Source organism: Electrophorus electricus, chromosome 6, assembly GCF_041902795.1.
Source record: "Electrophorus electricus isolate QZ-2024a chromosome 6, ASM4190279v1, whole genome shotgun sequence".
Taxonomy (NCBI): domain Eukaryota; kingdom Metazoa; phylum Chordata; class Actinopteri; order Gymnotiformes; family Gymnotidae; genus Electrophorus; species Electrophorus electricus.
In genome coordinates this window covers 24,569,455-24,591,079 of record NC_137502.1, presented here as the reverse complement: position 1 = coordinate 24,591,079, position 21,625 = coordinate 24,569,455, and the positions used below count along the sequence as shown (strand labels likewise).

The 21,625-nt window shown below is 47.0% G+C and overlaps 1 long non-coding RNA gene across 1 annotated transcript in view; it reads right to left on the bottom strand.

Annotated features, from left to right (window-relative positions):
- Positions 1–1,996: 1,996 nt before the first annotated feature.
- The window catches only part of LOC113592155 (uncharacterized), a 35,572-nt gene continuing 15,943 nt past the window's right edge, over positions 1,997–21,625 (bottom strand). The window contains exons 2-3 of the long non-coding RNA XR_003412282.3: positions 3,815–3,990; positions 1,997–2,848 (exon numbers count right to left, since the gene is read on the bottom strand). This is a non-coding gene — a long non-coding RNA (uncharacterized LOC113592155). The remainder of the gene's footprint in view (positions 2,849–3,814; positions 3,991–21,625) is intronic.

Below are 21,625 nucleotides of genomic sequence, written 5' to 3'. Positions count from 1 at the left end.
AGAGCCTAAGGCGAAGATGTTCCACTTCAGCCAGAGAGGTTGGAAATGCCACTCTTACACGCCGACGCAGTCACTCATACTGCCCTTCATTACGCCTGACACAGCTCAGTCGGCTAAATGTTTCAAACGTTTGAAAAGGTTACGGTGGAAAAGTGAAGTGAATTGTTCATGTTATGTTCTGTCCAATTACATACATTTGTGATGTTGCGATGTTTTGAGAAGACCATCCAGGCTTTCTGGTGGGTGGCAATTACATGAAAATCACTTTACAGCTCTGCACCCTGGACAAGTGCATTTTGTCATGTCTAAATATGTAACAATACAGCTGTGTTGTGCAATTGTGTCCACATGGTGTGGCTGTCCTAGCCTGGCAGGACCTGGATGTGAGCCTTGCTGGCTGCAGCAAACTTGGTCTCACAGTCTATTTTCGGCGCTGCGGTTATTTGGCTGCTATAACGCGGCCTTAGATGTGTCACTTTAAGATTATTGTGAAATTCCAAGTTTCTTCAGCAATTCGTGGGGGAGAGTTGCGAACTGTGACCGGTGAAGTTGTGCCTGCATGGCGGCCACGGCGGTGGTTTGCTGAGTACTCCCTGCACCCAGGCGTTGTTTAAAATACAGGATCCACATTATCATGTGGGGCTGTTCCCCCGAATGGGATAAACTCAGAGAGACTGATCTACGTAAGGCAGCAGACAAACTCTGGGGGCGCGAGGAATGCACTACAACTGAGACAGTCACACGTAGTATATGTGTTTGGTGCAATCAATTCACAAGTGGCAAAAGGGTGAAAAAAGAAAAAGCAATGTGCAGTGATGAGGAAAAAAGTGTAAAACACACACACACACACATACACACACACACACACACACACACACACACACATACAAAGTCCACAAGGAACAGAGATTCACTTTGGATTTCTCCAAAGCGTTAAGTCTGCCTGATCTAAACAGCTCTTGAAGGTCACACGGGTTGCCCGGAAGGAGAAACCACTTCAGTCATTGTGTGCTCTCAGACTTGGACGTGATTACTGCCACTGAATCATACCCCAAAAGACAGCTTAACTCCCACTCCTCTGCAGCGGTTTGGCTCAGGGCTCCAACGCTAGAAGTCAAGAACTCATTAATCAAATTAAAACAGATTCAATTCATATAATGTTCTGTGTTCTGAAATATTCATTTCTTTGCCAGTGAGATTGGAATTGAATTTGTATTTGAATTTGTGAGGATTCTACAATTGGTTCATAATCGACAAAAGACACCCAAACATTTCAGCGGATGGGGAGACACCCAGCAGCAGGGCCCTAGTCATGTATAAGCAGATCATTTTAGTAAAAGCAAGATTTTTAGAGTCACATTGAAGTTCAGAGATAAAAGCGACCTGTTTCTCTGCCTTTCACTTTTCTCTCCTGTCGATCTTGTCACGGCACGCTCTGCTTCCCACTGTTCACGTGGTACGGCCCGCCGCATGCAGTGGGAGCTCACTGACTGTCTGGTTTGTTCCCACACCCCTGTTGTTAACACACACCTGCACCTGGTGTGTCTTTATGTGTGTATGTATTAAACCCCTGTTGGTGTGTGCCTCATTGTTGGTCTTTGACTCTTGTTTGTGGTGCTGTTTGCGACTCTGTGTTTGCCGTTCCTCGTGTTCATCCTGCTTGTTCCACGTGAGTGCCATTGTGTTTATCGTTCATGTTGTGTCTAATAAATGTCTGTCTACGTCGAGAGAGAGGTCCGTGCGTCCTGCTCCTTGCCCTGCGGCACTCGGGCCGTCGCACATCATTTCTAGATATCTTTTCTTGACCCCCCTCCCTCTATTCCAAATGCAAAGCAGACCTAGTGAACACTTCCTAGTGTGCTCTCTTTCTCTCTCTCTCTCTCTCTCTCTCTCCCATCCCTTTCTCTTTCTCTCTCTCTCTCTCTCTCTCTCTCTCTCTCGCTCTCTCTATATTCTTCCTCCCTGCCACTGCATTTATCATCACACTTACCTTTATAACACTTTTACCTTTGTAACATTTGGCAGACGCCCTTGTCCAGAATGACAAAAGTTCTTTGCAGTCTCAAAAACATCCTCATGCTAGTATAGAGAGAGGTTAGTGTCAAGAATATTATCAGGCAGAAGCAACAAAGCCAGTAAAGTTTCTGTCTTTTTTTGTTAGTGGATATTTAAGTGCTCAGTGTGCTCAGAGTTGTACAGGCATCCAGGGGACACCGTCCTGTAGTGTCACAGCTGTACAGACGGCCAGGTGACACCGCCCTGAACTGTCTCAGCCATACAGACAGACAGGGGACACCATCCTGAAGTGTCTTAGCTGTACAGCCAGGGGACACTGGCCTGGAAGGCAGCCTGGTGCAGAGTGGGGTTGATTAGTGCTGTTAGGTAGGTGGGAGCAGGTCCAGGTTTGGCTTTGTAGACAAGCGTCAGTGTTTCAGATCTGATGTGAGCTGCTGCAGGAGTCAGTGGAGGGAACGCAGCAGGGGTGTGACATGGGAGGACTTCAGGAGGTTGAGAAGAAGCCACGCAGCTGCATTCTGGATGAGTTACAGGGGGTCTGATGGCACAGAGGGGAATATCCTGCCAGGAGCGAGGTGCAGTAGTCCAGTCTTGAGACCACAAGGTACCGAACAAGCACCCGAGTGCCTTCCATGGAGAGAAATGGCCAATTTCTCCTGAATTACCCCAAGGTTGCAGGCCTTGGCAGTTGGAGTGATCCAAGAGTTCTCTAGTGAGATTGCAAGGTCTTGACTTGGGGAGACATCTTTGGGGTTATATAGCAGCCCAGTCTGGCTGGGATTTAGCTTCAAGTGAAGTCGTCTGCTGAGGATGCTGTGCTATGAGTAGAAACCTTTTGGAGTGTTGGAAAGTGGAAAAAGAAAATGAGTTGAGTGCAATCAGCAAAGCAGTGGTTTGTTACTTTTGAGCTTACAATAAAGTGACTTTCTCTTCTCCTTTATTGTGAAGGTCAGAGAGAGAGGCAGTAGCCATGATGCACAGGCTCTAGAGGTTTTGGAAACCTGAGGAATGGCAGGTTCCTACTCCTCCAACCCTAACCCCCTATCCCCTCCAAGCCTAACCCCCTATCCCCTCCAAGCCTAACTCCCTACCCCCTCCAAGCCTAACCCCCTACCCCCTCCAAGCCTAACTCCCTACCCCCTCCAAGCCTAACCCACTACCCCCTCCAAGCCTAACTCCCTACCCCCTCCAAGCCTAACCCCCTACCCCCTCCAACCCTAACCCCCTACCCCCTCCAAGCCTAACTCCCTACCCCCTCCAAGCCTAACCCCCTACCCCCTGTGCTACAGGTGCCCACCTCGCTGCCTGCATACAAAGGTTCCATAGCCTGTTGGTCCAGTGCTGGAGTCAGACAGCTTTAATTAGCTCTGCTACAGCAGTGGCTAACAAGCTCTGGAATGAATGCTTTGTTTACTGCTTTCACAGACTAATTTTTCTGCCAGAGAACTGTTTTTAATAAAGCAATTAAACTTCCTGTAGTATCCCCAGGGCAAAGTCATTTGAATCTTCTAATAAAAGGAATAAATAAATAAATAAAACAGTTGTGGCTAATAATAAACCTGGCCACTTAATCCCTTTACTGTTGCGTCATTAAAATCGAACTAAATCTGGAGTCCTCATGTGGAGCCCGAGCATGTGAACTACACGCATGTCAGTCACTTTCCATTGTTGTTTTGAACAATTATGTGTTGAACAAATGAAAGGCAAAACTGCTTGCCTGACGGTAGCCGTCCCTGGACTCCCTGGTTCAAATAAGTGACAAAGGTGCAAAATAAATGTTTTGCTGACAACCTTTTACCTGTACCTCCCAGGCTGAAGTGAGCGAACCAGGCGGGGGACTCCCAGCACGGCATGAGCAGAAGAGGTGTCATGAATCACTGGACCTAATGACTCCACCAGTCCACGAAGTGTTAGACCGAAAAGTGGATCCCGCTGGTGTTGTTAGTGTAATTAGCTTTTACCATGTGCCGGGTTCTTTGAGAAGAGGGGGAGAGAGAGCGAAAGAGAGAGCGAGAGAGAGAGGGACAGAGAGAGGTTAGCGAACGCCACATAAAATGGAAAGCATTCAATCAGTCATTTATAGCCCAAAGAGAGAACCTGTAGATAGTGCTCCCTAATGAAACAGGTGAGAGAGAAACCGGCACTGCAGTAGAGGCTCTGCCTGTGTAAGTGTCCCTGAATGGAGCCAACGCAAGTGTAGTGGGCAGGTGTGAGGGGTCTGTCAGGTGGAGCAGAGGGACAGCGTGACCTCTGCTTGATGGGAACACTTCAGATAGTCTTGCATCAGGAAGATGAGTCTCGTACTCCACATCTGCCCACTTTTAATTAACTCAGTCAGTTCCAAAGGGAAAGACTTGAGTGTGTGTGTGAGTGTGTGTGTGCGCGGGCGCGTGTGTGTATGCATGTGCGTATTCAGCTTTTTTATCTAGAAAGATGAAAAGACAGAAAGCCTTCCACCAGGCTACAGGGAACAGAAAAGTGTGCTAAAAATGGCCACAGATATTACCGAGCTTGAACATTAACAGGCTGTGGTGAGTATGGGTCCCCAGCTTCGGCTGGTAATGGAGCCGGCAGTCATTTGGGGGAGAAAAGCATTGTAGGGAGATTTAAGAGGGTCACCTCCACCCTGGCAGCCTGCATCTCTGTTTCCGCACCCCGGGTTGGGCTCCCACGCCAGCCGCTGGTCCACCGGGCACGCTCCGGCACAAAAGGCTACACGTGCTCTCGGTAGGAGAGGACAACCAAACACAGATGAGCTACACGTTTAAAGACCAACGCTCGTCTCTTTGGCAACACTCGGGTACCTTGCTGAAACACTACCTTTAATCGCCGGTTTCACTTACGCAAGAAGAGCGCGTCTGTAAACAAACCCGAAAAGGGCCGAGAAGGTTTATTTCGGATCTGCTTAACAGGAGGGCATAAATAGTTCATTGCACGCCGAGGGAGAGGGGATCGATCGGCCGCTGCCATCCTCGCCCCTCACTCTTCTTCACGTGGCATCTCCGTGTTCTTGTGGTGAGCAGGAGTGGATCGGCGGCCCAGCCAGCATGGGTGGCTGGGTCAATGTCACCTTGCCTGGTGCGGGGAACAGCACATCCCGTGGGAATAGGTGTAAGGAGAACCTGGTGCAGACAGGGTGAGTCCGATGCTTCAGAGTGACACAAGGCAACGTCACTGAAATTTACACTGCAGATGAGTGAAAAGAGCAATGACTATCTGCTCTAATACCTCTGATTGAAGAAATCAGCTTATTATCCAAGCAGAGAATGAAAACCCTAAACCAGGCAGCAGGCTTGAAGAACTGCCACTGTGTGTACATGCTCTGCTTTGCCTTTTGATGCGTATTTGTCCTATTGCCATGACGATAGCTGCAACACAGGAGCAGCTGTTCTCTTAGATCACACGACCAATCACATTCATTGGCGGCATCACTGTTTGGTTGCAGTTACAAGACTTTGCTTGTGTAGTCTGAGAAAGGCACACCAGATTGTATTCTCCTGTTCTCCTTTCCATTTCACTCCCTGCCAAATTCGGATTTTGCTGGAAACCCATATTGGCCTTAAAGGTAAAGTGTATAAAACACAGCGCCCACCTGATAGCAACCTTAGTATCTCAGCCCCTCCCACCTGTCTCTCCCACAAACCTGCAAACCTGGCAGTGGCTAAAAATACCTGACATTTAGCCTAGCTTGGAGGAGAGAGAGAGAGAGAGAGAGAGAGCGAGAGAGAGAAAGAGAGAGAGAGAGAGAGAGAGAGAGAGAGAGCAAGAGCAAGCAACCTTGAGGCTCTCTTCCCATCTTCCTCTCTGTGGTGCGTTGGGATGTTAATTGCAGGTCATGGTAAGGTTATGAAGACCAATAAAAGTGAAGAGTGTGTGTGTGTGTGTGTGTGTGTGTGTGTGTGTGTGTGTGTGTGTGATTGTGTGTGAGTGTGTGTGTGTGTGTGTGTGTGAGATTGCGTGTGAGATTGCGTGTGAGATTGTGTGTGTGTGTGTGTGTGTGTGTGTGTGTGTGAGAGAGAGAGGGGGGGGAGAGATCATGAAAGCAGCATAGAGAGGATAAGAAAGAGGCCGACCCTGGCGGTTGACTTCGTTTCTAGTATTGTATCACAGCGACGGGGGCGTATCTCTGGGCTAGTTAATATGTGTCAAGAATATTTCAATGACAAACTGCCCTTACAGATATGTTGGCTAAATGAGGTGGGCAAAACTAGAGAAGGAGAAGAATGGGAATATTACAAAAATGCAATTCAATCTACGACCCTGCTATAGAGAGTTACTGTACATTTCTTTAGAAAACTAGAATTAGAATTAGGGGAATGTATGAGTTCAATGGCATACTGTCATACAGCGGAGACCAAGGCAAAGCAAAGTTTATCTATAAAGAACTCTTCATACACAAGGCAAATAAAGGTGCTTCACAAATATAAAACTTTAATAGACAAGTGATTTAAGGAGAAAGTATAAAGTTAATAAAAGTTAAATTGAAATAAAAAATAAAGGCAGGTAAAGGATAAGAGAGAAAAGATCAGCAAGAACACTGTCCCTGAATGCAACAAGCAAAAAACAAAAACAAACATACAAATAAACAAAACACTGCTTTAAACGGGAAGCTTGTGCTAAAAGGTTGGTCTTCAGTTGCACTACTGGGGTGCTTCTAAGGTGCTTCTAAGGTTCTTCAGCATATAAGTGCTGCTTCTCTGTGTTATCATGTGGATGGAACAACCAACTAGTTCCTATTGGACTCATTTCTAGGGGTGTAAGAGTCCTGCTTGGAGTATATTGTTTGAGCATATCAGACAGACATGTTGGCCATAAACCTTTTAGCGATTTATAGACATATGTAAGAGTACTTTAGTGAAGTAAGCAAAGTGTAAGACCGAACTGAGATATATTCAGGGTTGTACCTTAGTAAGACAGAGCCGAGATATATTTAGGGTTGTTCTTTAGTAAGACACAACTGAAGTATATTCAGGGTTGTACTTTATTACAATTTATGGTTATGCTCCAAATGGCTTTTTAATTAATCATTTCTTCATTGTGTTCTGTTTATTTAAAGATTACTTTCTAGACACGGGCTACTAAACGCAATGGGTTCTGTTTGAGAACAAACACACAAAACAAAAACACACCAGGTCTGCTGTGCATTTGGAATAGAGGGAGGGGGATTAAGATGTCCTCTGTGGATGTTGACGTCTGGAGCAGCAGTGTGTCCAGACCACTGCCCGAGACCTCAGCATCCAACAGCCTTCGAAGAAGCTCCATCAAAGTTTCATCAGTCCATTCAGCATCATAGTACACAACACCTGGGCAAGCCATAAACTGCAACTCTCAGTCTCACTCTCCATTCACGTCTCTCCCATTAGACTGGCAGTGCCGGGACCCGTATGGGATGCCAAGCCTCTGACCAACTCAGCACCGCAGGTACTCGTGAGGCTGTGGCCCCGGGTCATTTTTAACACAAAATCCGCACTATGAGGTGAACTTTGAGAAAAGAAAACATTGTAAAATATAACTACAAGTTCACTCACCGGGACTAGACTGCAAAACAGAGCAGCAAACTGCCCCTCCCAAACTGGAGCTGAAGCAATCTAACCCGCTCATCTTCTCTTTTGTTATTCCTCTTTATTGTCATATATATGCAACGGTGACATATATAACAATGAAAAGGGTGATGTTAACATTGCAATGCATACCTGTATGTAGACACAACTGGGCAGCAGAAATGGCCTAGGGTACTAAAAAGAGGCAGCATTGATTTGTTTTCTTCCCATGAATCAGTGAAACTTGCTTTTGATATTCTATTCTTAGGTCAGCCTTGCCACCCCACAACTGCCATTAGCAGTTACAAGCCTTTAATCTTCCGAATATTCCCACACCCCAAATTATTTTTTCCATTTTAGGTTTATTAAAACAAATTAAGGAGGATCTGGTACCAAGACATTAGCAGTAGATCCTTTATGTCCTGTAAGTTGTAAGGTGGGAACTCCATAAATCAGATTTGTCATTCCTGAAGAATTTTTGCAGTCCCTATCATTAGTTCTCCAGTTCTTCCTTGGACTGCTTTTTGTAGGTACTAACAACTGCAATCCTGCAACACCCCACAAGACCTGCCGTTTGGGAGACACGCTCTCCCAGTCATCTTACTCATCATGGAGTCACTCCAGCCCTTGCCAGAGTCACTCAGATCCTTACAGTTCTTTCTGCTTCCAACACATCAAGAGCTTCAAGAATTGACTGTTCACACGCTGCTTAATATATCCCACCCCTTGACAGGTGCCACTGAAACAGGATTACCAATGTTATTCATGTCAGTGGTTTCAGTGTTATGCCTGCTAGGACTAGGGCATTCTGTCTGCTAACAGCATTTTCCAGGTGTGTGTGGGCAGATGCCCCATCACTGCCCTTCAGTGCCAACTGCCAGAACATCCTCCCTACTAGGGTTCCAGGGAAACCTGGGCAGCTGATAACCAGGGTAGCACTGGAATGGGGTACATGCAGAAGATGAATGGATCAGGCTTTCTGGGCATATTTGGCCCCTGGGAGAAACCTACACCAGTCACCATGCCATCTCCGCAGTATCTGTGGAGATAACAGACAAATTCCTCATTGAGTCTCTCTACCTGTCCACTGGACTCAATGTGATGACCTGAAGGGAGACTCTGATACCCACATGCTCCATAAATGCTCCATAAATTACTAGAGAGAGCAGATATCTGTGAAGTGTGAAAAGTATAGGCCCTAATATTGAATCTTGCTGGACTCCCATTCCAATAGTTCCCACAAATGGAAAAAACATTTGCCAATATTAGCTGAAAAGGTTTTTACACACAGACAAGAACCAGTATCAAACAATTCCCTTCAAGCAAATTATGTGCTCAAGGCATTCAGTAAGAATTTTGTGTGTCATCTGTAGCACTGAGATCTTACAGGACAGAATAGTAACCAGACTTAATCATTACATCACCTTTAGTAAGGCAGATCTTGTGCTATGAAAGGTTTTAAACCCCACTGAAACATTTTGAGGAGATGCCTTTTTGTTTTTATTTTAATTAAGCCACTATTGTGCAAGAACTGCCTTTCCCATAACTTTAGAAAGAAATGGAAATTTTGCCCTGGGCCAAACATTATTGTGGAGCTCTGTATCAAGATCAAGAGAGGGAGATCGACTGATAAAAATGGCAATATAACTTGTGATGGTTAGAAGATTAAAAAGAGAGGATGTAACATGACCTGACATTTGTAATCATGCTAATAAAAAATGCAGAGACACATCTATACTATGTTTCAACTGGTTGGTATAATACACAGCTAATTGTATTATATAGCACATTTTATTTCTGTGGTGAATTCTGTATATATTCTCAGGAAAATATTCTCTCTAGTTGTTTTATTGGCTTGTTGAAAGGCACTAAAATCTCATAAGACACTTGAAATTTGCCATGGTTCCACTTTTTCTTTTTTTTATTTTCTCAGTCAAGAGCCATGTTAGTGTCATCCAGTTAAGTCAGGGATTTTAACATGGGTCGCCACATTTTAGAAAAAGAGCAAGAGTGCCAAGAATGGTGGAAGAAGGAGAACAAAAAAGTCTAAAATGTTCCTTTGCACTCAGTTTAGGAGATACGGCTACGGAAAGGTTGTTACAGAATAATTTATATAAGCATCTGAGAAATGACACATAGGGACCAGAGAAAGGGCTAAAGATATCTTAAGACCGCATGACAGAGTGCAAAGCACCCAGACGCTGGACAGGATGTTGATGTTTACAGCACACTGACGTCCTCTTCTCCACTGAGCACTTAACATCAGTCTCCAACCAGCTTGTTCTACCTTTAATCTCCTCTGACCTTGATGGAGCTCTGGAGAATCTCAAACAGGAGAATATTCTGGAACCTGCTTCATATCTTTTGAGTTAGTCTGTTCTGGCGCTTAGGCTGGAGGCATAAATACAAACACGTGCACACATACGCACGCACGCAAACACACACACACACACACACACACACACACACACACACACACACACACACACACACACACACACACACACACACACACACACACACACACACACACACACCTGACACTTACAAACACTTCTCTGGTCCTTGCACTTATCGCCCCTGTTCACCAGCCAAGAGGGAGGAGCAACAATTTGCTTGCTCCTGAGCCTAGTGATGCTCTCACCTTGGCACTGAGCCAGGGGGGCGAAAACTGCCTGCAGGAGCTGGGCACTGCCCGTGGTGAGGCTGGCCAGGTGGCATAAACCAGAGGTGGCAGACAGATGACTTACATTGAATCACAATGATTAAAACATTTTGCATCTTTTTTTTCATTGGGTTGAGTATCAGGACAGGAGACGTGATGGACCTGCTTTGAACCTCATCTGGAACCTGTCTCTACTTGCCTAGTTGATTCACTGTCTCGGTGCAAATTCAGCATCTGCTGTGTGTATTAGTATGCCAATTAATATTTAATTTCCTACTTTCTGTGAATGTATCCATGAATGAGTCCAAATATGAAACATGGAGTATGACAGGTAGGATATATCCAGCAATGTTTAAGAAAGTTTACATGTGCACTGTGATCAGTTTGCCAGCTGAGTGGATGTAAATAGAAAGTTTGGTCCATGAAACATGCTTTTATACTGTACTTTCACTGTAACCAGGTCCAGCCACAGTAAACGCTGCAGCTCTATCACAATGATTTATTTCTTTAGGAGTCCTTCTTATTTTATACCAGCATTTTATACTGTCATCCCTCTAGAATCAAAAAGGCTAATAGACATCGTCAGTGTCTCTATGTTATTTCTTAGCATGTGTAAGAGACACACACAGGCCAGAATGGGTTTTGCTCTCTGAGGCTCTGATATATGACACATTACTGAGGAAGGCTATATTCAGTTATCACCTCACGGCAGTTGCGAGAGGGAGAGAGAGAGGGAGTGAGTGAGTGAGGACAGAAACAGAGGAACAGATAAGTACAGCGAGGGAGAAAGATGGGAGATTAATAGACGTACATGTTGAGGGAAACGGGGATGGGAACGAAAAAGGCAGGAAGACGAAGAACAAGACGGCGGGAGCAGTGCAGTGCCAAAGAGAGAGAGAAAGAGAGCGAGAGAGAATCACTGCTGGGATGAATGCAAGTGCTGGCGCCATGCCCAGTGATCCATGGTGGGCTCCGCCCACACAGAGGAACTGGGCGGAGCCCTCGGCCCCTCTCGCACTAGTCCCGGCGCCTTGTCTGAGAGTGAGTCACGGCGCTTTGTGGGCTCGGTGTAGCAGCAGTCTTGGCTCCGACCCAGGGGCAGGGGGGCAGGGGCTGGGGTGTGGCGGCATCCCGCGTACGGCTACTCCACTCCCGTTGCTTTCGCATCACTGCTGTTTACACGCCATGCCTTCGGTTACAATTAGCAGATTATACGCTACAGATGGACGAAGAGAAAGTCTGGTCTTGGCAACCCTGTTTACCAACAACGTGCCGGCGACACCCTGGCAGGGGCACCGGCATTGCCTGGGTGCAGACAGTGCTTCCCCACCCTGGGAAACGCACATGTCTTGCCTAATTTCTTGCCTCCAGTGTTTTGCCAGACTGCAGAGTAGGTGGTGAGTGAGTCAAAGCTTGTGCTATGCAGAATGCTTCCGCACAATAAATCGTATCAATTATGCTCGTTGAGCTCCTCTCCAGACAGACAAAGACACAATTGCCAATCCATCGTAGAAAGCTAGCCTCTCGCAAAGATAATCACAGCCCAGGATTATCTCTTGTGTTATGATAATCCCAGCAAAGCTGGGAATGCTGTGGATGTACACTGAAAAATGTACCTTCTATCCAGAGCTACTCAAGTTTCCTTCTTGAGATCTTGCACCATCCTTAAATGAGTTCTAACACACTTTGTGCTAATATTCCGATGCCACTGAAGGTCTCGATGAACTCAATCGTGTGTGTTAGATTAGGGAACTTTTTGGACCCAGAGATGGGTTCAATTCTATTCTCTCTAATGCAGGATGATATTGGGTGAAGACTGAGCTCTACTGCAGCATATGTGCAAATACGAAACATTAGCACACTTCCTCGAAATGTCTTTAAATCTCCTAGAATCTGTGATATGATCAAGCTCAGTCTCTCAGTACACCATCATGCCTTTCCAAGAAGCCTCTTCCATCTTAGACTCACAAACTTACAGATCCTTACAGATCCTTCACATCCTGTCCAATCATTTACCCTTTTTGAGTAAGCCTGGTGTTTAATCGGCGTCCGTCCTAGGTGATGGGATCTATGTGTCTTTGTGGGGGTGGTTGTGGGGAAGCATGTCTCAAAGTTGACACACACACACACACATCAAAACTGACAGGAGCAGCAAGTGCCCAGTGATCTGGGGCTACAAGTGTAAGCTCCTCATCAGAGTTGCAGCTAAGGAGGCACACGCGCCTTCATTGGATGGCCCTCGTACAGCTCCTCGTGTGTTCTTGAGGTGTCCCAGCGGTCACGGACAACCTCTGTCAGCTGCCTTGACCCGTGCCAGCTCCAGAAGCAACACTCCTCTCTCTCTCTCCCGCTTCCACAGTCTCCCAATGAGAAGAAAGCGCGGGAAGCAAAACGAACCTGATAACTGACAGCCTGTCTTTCCATGTTTGTGTGTCCTTGAATTATTTAGAAGGCCTGCATTCCTTGGGCAGTGCCACTGACATGTTTACCTCTTTTCATCCTTCATTCAGCCTTTCAGGGGGAGAAATTGTAGGAAAAACCTGAAAGGAAATTGTTATTCACCAACAAGTCTTCCCAATAAATGATCAGTTCCAAAATAATTCAGTTTAATGGCTGAGGTTTGGGACACTGCTTCACTGAGAGTCGGTGATGGCGAGGTTAAGGAAGTCGCTCGTCCAGAGCTTCATGATTTCATGAAGACATTATCATAATGTCTTCATGTGTGTAGGCTGCCAAATAGCAGAACATCAAAATGGCCCACGCGATGACAAGAGCCAGTGAACAAGGTCTTTTGGAGGTAAACGTGTCGGCAGCCTGCAAGCGGTGCCGTACAAGCGTCTGGCTTCAGGGCTCCCACAGGCCAGACATGTGCTAGTGCGTCGCACGGTTGAGCAGTCATGCCGTCCTGAAGCCAAAGACGGTAAAGAGTGAGGCGAGTGAGAGACCGGCACTTCGTGGCTATTATTAACAGCTGCAGGCTCATGTCGCCAGGCGTACGTGGGACTGTGAGCCCTCCAGCCGGGTGCACACGGGATTGTGAGCCCTCCAGTCCGGCGCACATGGGTCTCAGAGCCGACGCAGCTCCGTAGTGGACTTGGCGGAGGGGCCGGCGCCTCCTCCGCTTGGATGAAGGGCGCTCCTTGTTTGGGGTTTTGCGTCTGCAGCTCCATCACTTCCCATCTTCCTCCCTCCTCCCTCCTCCTCGCAGGCCTGTATGCCACTGCCCCGCCACACCAGCTAGTGTCAAAACAGTTACGTTTAAAGGCTGAGGTCAAAGCCCTGCATCCTTATAGATGCTGTATGACACCCAGTGCTTGGTTTGGCCTGCGTCGCTCACTCCTCACTCCCCGCACACACCAGGCGCTTGCCGTCCTGCGTGGTTCTGTCTGTAGCGTGACTTGATTTTCCCCTGCTGTTGCTGTGAGACTGGCTTTTGACTTTCGTTTTACGGCGTTGTACTCTTTGCATCCAGGCAAGTGTAGCATCTAAATTGGGAGGCTATGCAGATTATGTCCCCTCCCTCATGTCTCTGATAGACACATCACCAGTCCTTTTCCACTGCATCAATCATGCCTAAAACTAGTAACACAATCAAAACAGCTAATGGCAACCACCACCAAGCAGGGCTGCTGACGCAAGTTGTATTTTTTGCTGATGTGTGTGTGTGTGTGGGTGTGTGTGCGTGCGTGCATGTGTGTATATGCATATATGTGTGTGTGTGTGCATGCATGCATGTTGGCATGTGTCTGTGGGTCTGTGTGCGCACATGGGTGTATATGCATGTGTGTGTATGGTGTTTGCGCATGTTTTTGTATGCGTGTGTGTGTGTGTAAGTGCACGTATATGTGTGTGCGCGTATGTGTGCGTGTGCGTGCACGAATGAGGCTGTGAACACAAGTGTGAGGCTGACCACGGCATGAGTGTCCCATCCATTTTGATCAGGTAGGATAAGGAGGAGAGACGAGGTCCTGCCAGTGTGACGGGTGTCCTTGACTCCTGCCTGCCGTCATTCCTAAACACTGTCAGCTGAGAGGAGGACCCAAGGGAGAGCAGGCGACGGGCTTTGATGGACACGTCGGTCGATGCGGGCCGCGCTAGGGGTGTCTGGGGTGAGCAACAGGCACAAGTGACGTGATGTCTGTCTGCCAAACCGTGCAGTGTGCGGGGTCATGTGTAGACAAGCGTGCGCACACACACACACGCGCACACACACGGCTTAAGATGTGCTCATAGCTCAAAGACCACCACACTAGAGAAAAAGCCGTTGGCGTGTCCTGCTGGCGGTGGAGTCCTGGTGAAGAGGTCAGCCTGGGCTGGGAGCTAAGCTGCACGCCTGTGTGGAGGTCATTTCGATGCAGCACAACTCTTCCTCTCTCTTTATTACTGGGATATACAGCAATGATGCTACTCACTCTTGCGTGAAATTGAAGAACTGACATGCTATGTTTACTTTTTCTCTTCCCCCCCCCGGTTTGTCTTTGCAAAGTTCAATATCAAATGGGAAGGTGGTCACTTAACTTTTCCTTTCTTTCGATCTTTTGTTCTTTCGCTCTTTCTTTCTATTTCAGAATGCCCGGCTCACCAATGTGTGACTGCCCTTTCGAGGATTTAATTCGCCCCCAGGACCCCTCACTTTCCCCCTCCTTGCAGACGAACACAACGGGCGCGCGCTGTATCGGAGGAGTGGCCGGCGCTTGACCCGAAGACAGGTGGCGCTTTTCCCTGCGGTCAGACCCCCCCACAGGCAGGGGGCGCCATCCTTGCAGGCAAAAGGCCACCGGCGCCGTACGCGCCTCTGACTTGTTGGCGCCGGCAGCTGAAGGCGAGTGGGGCCTCGGATGTGATGTTATCTCCGCAATAATATTTACACAGCGAGCGAAGCCATGGGGAGCAGAGCCAGCGCAGGGCTTATGTAAATCACGGCAGCGGTGCCGTTCACGTCCCATTGGTTCTCTCGCTGTGTCATGTTGGTGGTAAAGGCCTCTGCTCTGTGATGATTAAGTCAAACACCACATCCTGTTCCCGGAGAAGGCTGGGTGTGCAATGAATCTCTGACTCCAGCATTAGTTTAGCCATTATGAACCCTTTTACTAGCTAGTAGATACAAATGCCCTTCTATTAATTTCAGCATCATTATGAATCGGTCTCCTATAACGACATGAAACGAAGTCCGAATTTACGATGACCTCTAAACGAGACAACACTCTTGTTGTTGGCTAACTGGGAAGATGGGAGGTGCTGTATTTTTTTCTCCTTCAAAAACACAGCAGAGTCATCCTTTCACATCTACAGCACGCACTCACACCTCAGACACAGCGTGTCCAGAGGGCGGCGTTGGCCAACAGGATGCCGTGGAAGGCGATGGTATGGTCAGCGAAAAATGGCCGGAGTTGCACGTGATCGGTAGCGTTTGGAAAAAGCAAAACAACTGCAGTGGATATTGGAAGAACTTTTTGTTATGCTCAGCAGGAAAGCCCTTTGCTCAGTTTGGCTGCTGGCCTGATCTTTATGAAGCAACCCAGGACATATGAAGCGCCTGATTACACATCCATTCATGATGACCGTGGGAACAAACTTTTCTGCCATTGAGGGATGCGTGGTGAATACAAGCCATGATCCGTCGGTGTCAACCAGGTCAACCCACAGTAGAATTCATTATATCCTTCACCTGGAAATGAGGGGAAAATGTCAGTATGATCCAGAACCCTGCAGAATTGCTTTGCTGTTGCATGACCCTACAACTGCTCCCGGGTAGCCTCCGTGCACACCCCGCAACCTGCAACCCTGCGAGACCTGAGGTACACCAGATCCTGCTGGCATAGGCCAACCCACGCTCACCGGCTTGCTTCCCACCATCCATGCTCGTTAATGCTAGGACACACCGCCTGGCACCTGGGTGTCCTGGAACGCCGGCCTCCGCCGACTTCCCCCAAGCTGCCTGGTTGGCGGTGAGGGCAGGCCAGCTCAGGTGTGCTCCAGGCTGCTTTGAAATGCTCAGGTGCGTCCAGGAAAGCTTTTAAGACTCAGAATTCTCAGCCTTCTCATGCACGCCTGCTGCCTCCCGAGCACTAGCGCTTCTTCTCTGTCTGTCCATTCATTTTTGTTGCGTCCCATCGGGGCGCTGAGGCAGCAAGGCTTGTACAAACCTCGTCATCTTGACTGTTCAGCAGGACTTTTGTTCTCCTCTGCCAGAATGTCCCCATGACTCCTGCCCTACTTTCTGCTTCCATTAGGCTCTATTCCCACAGGCTTGCCAGACTTCTTTTTTATTATGTTCTTGTTCCTCCACAGGTAAAGTTGAAATTTTTCCCCCCCCCCAGTACACTCAAATTTACCTGGAAAGGGGATTTGATCTGATTGACAAGTTTGCTCGTCCATGGCACTCTCAGTCATTTCCTACACACGATGTCCTTGCCTTGTCCTTGATCTCAACATTTGCTCTCGGTATATGGACTGTTTACTGTAGATTGGTTTTGGTGATAGAGCGTTTGACATGGGGGGCATGTTAATGACATTGATTTACTCCTGATTGACTTTCTGGGTACCACGGGGATAAAGAAAAGCCTTGCATATATGGAAAACTGGAATTTTGATTTGGATATCCATTTGGGAAGAGAGAGAGGTAGAAACGAATGGTTAGAAGTAGTCGGAGAATGATAAAAAATAATTAAAAAAAGAATAAGAAAGAAAACAGAGTGAAAGAGAGAGCCATGTCCTTAGGGAGCCATGCTGGAAAGACAGAAGGAAAGAGATAGTCAGAGGGACAGTCAGAAACAGAAATAAAGAGACAGGGATGGAGAGAAAGAGACAGATGGCAAAAGAGAAAGAGAAACATATGGACAGAAGGAGAGTGAGACAGAGTGAGCGAGCAGAGTAAGACACATTTAGACACTGCCCGTCTCGGATTGAGGATGGGTGGGCGAGTGAAAGGGACGATGGGAAACGCAAGGAGCTCACACACTCACCGTTCGCCATCTGCATGTGGGAGACGCAATGTGACAGCTGAGCAGAGCTGGAAGGCCAAAACGGAATTCACGGGCACTAACCGCGGGGTCAAGGGGACAACGTGGGAGGAACGCTCGAGGGCGGGGTTGGCTTGAAGAGGAGGGGCTCGGGAGATGGGCGATCGAGGCAGGGCTAAGAGCAGGGAGCGCTGATTGGATGCACAGCGCATGATGAAGGAAGGACTGAAAGCCTTACTACAGCTCCCAGTGTCCTTTGCAGTCAGGTGACACCGGGGCGAGAAGGAACCGTGGGGTATGACATAAGAAGGGCAGTATGATGAATGACCATGGCAACACATTTCTTTGGCTCCAAGGGTCCACCGCCAGGCCGTGAACACCCTATGCAGCTTCTGACAACTCACAATGCCTTGTAAGATCACAATGGCATGAAAAAAGTGACACACACTCCACTCTAAAGTTGCAAACATCATGCTATGTTTATAGCGTAATCTTGCGACCTCCCTACTGCAGCGTGAAGGATAATATTGCATCCCGGCCGCATAACCCTTCAGCAATAATGAACAGTGGCAATCGCTTATGGACAGATATGTTAAGCGCCACGGCAGATTAATCTGAAATGTCGGATGCCATCCCACAGGGAAGCACCCTGCCGCCCACCCCACCCCCCCACTCCCGCCGCTTCCTGCCGTGGGAGACGGGAGATAAGTGGAGTGGGTGCTGGGCACGTCTCACCGCCGGCACCCGCTCCCTAAAAATAAACACTCCGTAATTTGTCGCCCGCAGAGCCGTTTAGCATTCCGGAGCCATCCGCTGCGGATCTGGATCTTTTGAAGCCTAGCCCACCTCGACTGGAATCGAGGCCTGGCTGATGTCGTGGTTCCACCAGAGACACTCCTGGGAATGACACGAGACTCTGCTGAGATGTTGCCTAGGCAAAGTTATAGGTTAAAAAAGGAGAAAAAACACAAAACTAAACTAATAAAGCCCAAACTAAAAAACATATATTTCTGCTCCATGGCCCCGCTGTTGCTGGAAAGATGGAGAAGCAGAGGGTCACTCACAGCCTTCTGGGGTGCTGGGGTAGGTGAGGAAAGTTTGAGGTTTGCTTGTTAATTCCCCTCCCTCTCACCCTCGCTGAGGAAAAGATAAAGAAAGAAGGCAAGAAAACAAAAAAATCGACAGCAACCCACATTTGCTGGTTAAAAATATCCTTCCTCCTCTGCTTCAGGGACAAACCCACACACGGCACCTGCCTTTTGTTTGTTTATGTCACGCCGGCAGGCGAGCGGGCGACCTGCTCTGCTGTGGCCCTGCCAGCCGTATCACAGCAACTCTGGCTTCCAGCCCCCCCCGGAAACCCCGTGTCTGTCCACACATCCCTCCTCCCCACCCCAACAGAGACTGGCCACCTACACTGATCGCCACACTGCAAATGTCATTAAGGGACATTCTATCAGGCACCTTTAAACACAGGTGAAGAGAGAAGTAGATAGCTGGATAGATAGATCGATAGATAGATTGACAGACAGACAGACAGACAGACAGAAAGACAGACAGACAGATAGATAGATAGATAGATAGATAGATAGATAGATAGATAGATAGATAGATAGATAGATAGATAGATAGATAGATAGATAGATAGATAGATAGATAGATAGATAGATAGAGTAAAAAGTTAATGTGAGAAAAGAGTGACAAATCCTCCATCTTTATGGGTAAGGGGCAATATTTCTGTGAAGTGGGTATGAGGGCGAATCGGCGCGGAGGGAATCAGGCCGAGCCACTCGAGCGCAGCGTCAAGCCAATCAGCTCTTTCCCCTTGCCGCAGACCAGCTAATCCGAGCAGCAGACTTGACCATAATTGGATGAGGCCAGGGTGGTGGTTGTGGGGGGTGGGGGGGTGGACTCTCTCCTCTCTCCATGCACCGCACACTAAGAGTGGGGAAAAAAGCACATCCCTCACATGAAGCTTTTTAAAGGCAAACTAAGCCTCCATCTCTATTTTATTCAAGCTCCATAGATACTACCTCTACTAGCCATCCTACTCCTATTGCTACTAAAGATACTAAAAAAAAGAAAAATGTTCTTAAAAATGATGTTTTTTGCATGATTACCAGAATAATGCAAACTAACCAGAGGATCCTCAAGGACATTGTTGAACAGCTCAGGTCTAAAAAGGGTAGTGAAGCTGAAATACAAGTGCTCTTATTTGAAATGAACATGTTGAGTCAGAACAACAACAACAACAACAAAACAAACAAAGAAATAAACAAAAAAAAAAACACCACACATGCTCCTCTCCAGAGACCCCTGGGATTGGTGTCTGGCAGAAAAAAAATCACTTTTATTAAGATATAGATTATATTGTAGTACTTTATTAGTACTTTATTGGTACTTAAATATAATGTGCCTGCTACTTCAGGTCTACAGCTGAGAACCTGTAAACATGTACAGTTCAAGATCAAGTTTATTGATATAGCACATGGCATATTCAGGTTCAGATTCAAGGTAATTTACATAAACTGAAGTAAAAAATAAACATAATTGAGAACAAATACAGAATTTAAAAGAAAGGGTAATCAAAATACAATGAAGGTAATGGAGAAAATGGAGAAAAATGATGCAAAATGTAAGAAACATTTATAGATCAAAGTCAGGTTTAATGATCCCAGGAGAAACTGCAGAATGCTCTGAGACCAAAGCGAAAATCAAAAAACATTTTCAAACAAGACGTGCTACAGTGAGCACCGTTCCGGTTATGTGTGGCATCCTGGTGCTAGTCAGCTTGTTCTGCCACTCCACCGGGCACGCTCACTTCACCGGACACGCCCACTTCACCAGACACGCACACTCCAGTGGGCACACCCACTCCACCAGACATGCCCTCTCCACCGGACGCGCCTATACCACTGCGCAAGTACACTCCACTGGACATGCCCACTCCACCAGACATGCCTACTCTATCGAACAAGCCTACACCACCAGACACGCCCACTCCAGTTGCATAAACTCTTGCAAAAAAGTGCTTCAAAAATGGTTATGCTTATATTGGCTGCAAGGCTAATGTTATGGAACCAATACTTGAAAATATCACCCACCCTGCTTCTCCACAGCCTGGATCTTCACATCTTGGTCCTACTCAGCCTGGTCCTTCTCAGCCTGGTCCTACTCAGCCTCGTTCAAAGTCTCTTGTGCATTGTGGTGCACAAGTCTTTTTTCACAAGTCTTTTTTCATAGAGGATGTCTGTTACTAATACAATACTACAACCTGTACCTGTGTGCTTCCTTTATGATATTCCACCATAAGCAGCTGGCATTACCACTCTATTTCTGTTAATCTGTATCTTTTCTCAGGAAAAAATGACACAGACATCACCTTCTGATGTACTCTAGATTATTTCCAACATCCTAACCGTGAAGCAGCCCTCTCCAGGATTAAACAGGGTTAAACAGTGGACACATGGGACTAATAACACTGTCTATTTCCCAGGCTCCCCACTCAGTGGAGCCCCTTAGGACCACTACCCCATCCACGCTTTCATTCCAACCCGGCTGTCAGTTCTGTTAAACCAGGTAACCAAGGAGAGTGTCATTTATCTACCGCACAAATGTAAAGAACCGGAATGTAATACAAGTGGTAACCAGCCGCGGGTCCTCAGGGAATAGCTCTGGTATAAAATGGACACAACGCCACTGGAGTGGAGCTAACACAGAGACTGAAAACTCTACAGTAAGCCTTGCGGGCTATCACGCTCAGAGATCAGGCCATTTTCCAAACTACTGTGGTATTGATCTTTTTACGTTTCATTCATAAATTACCCTTTCTCATGTTTTACACTGCATTTGTGCTCATAATTCATATGGCTTAAGTATTATGGATAGTTCATTCACTGGCTGCATGTGTAAGAAGGCCTCTGTTCCAACCCTTGCAAAGGATACTTGATATGGTCAGACAGACATCCTTTGGAACAAAGATAACGAACGGATTGGTAGCCGCTGAAGGAAGCAATTGGCTGTTTGTAACTGGGCAACAATGTAAACAGAGTCTCATATATGTCTCTTTAAGTCTTCTTTCTCTCTGATGACTAGTGAAGGGTGACAACACCCATGTTAGGACCTTTAAAAGTTTCCTCTTCAGAGATGGTAAACACATGCTCCCCAGCTGTGAGTGCTAAAAATTAACTAAGAATTTGTGGCTTCCTGGCTCAAGGCTAAAAGAACACTAATTTCCACCACCAAAGGCATTTTATCTTTTTTTTGGGGGGGGGGGGGTGCCTCATTATTGTGTTACAAATCACTGTTTTTCGTGAATCTCCTGATGGTTTCTTAGGAAGAGTAACATGATCTGATAACACCCAGTGATTAAGTAAACAGGCACTAAAGTGTGGAATTTTAACAGCTACTTAAGATGTTCACTCTGCAGCCCCTCAGTGACA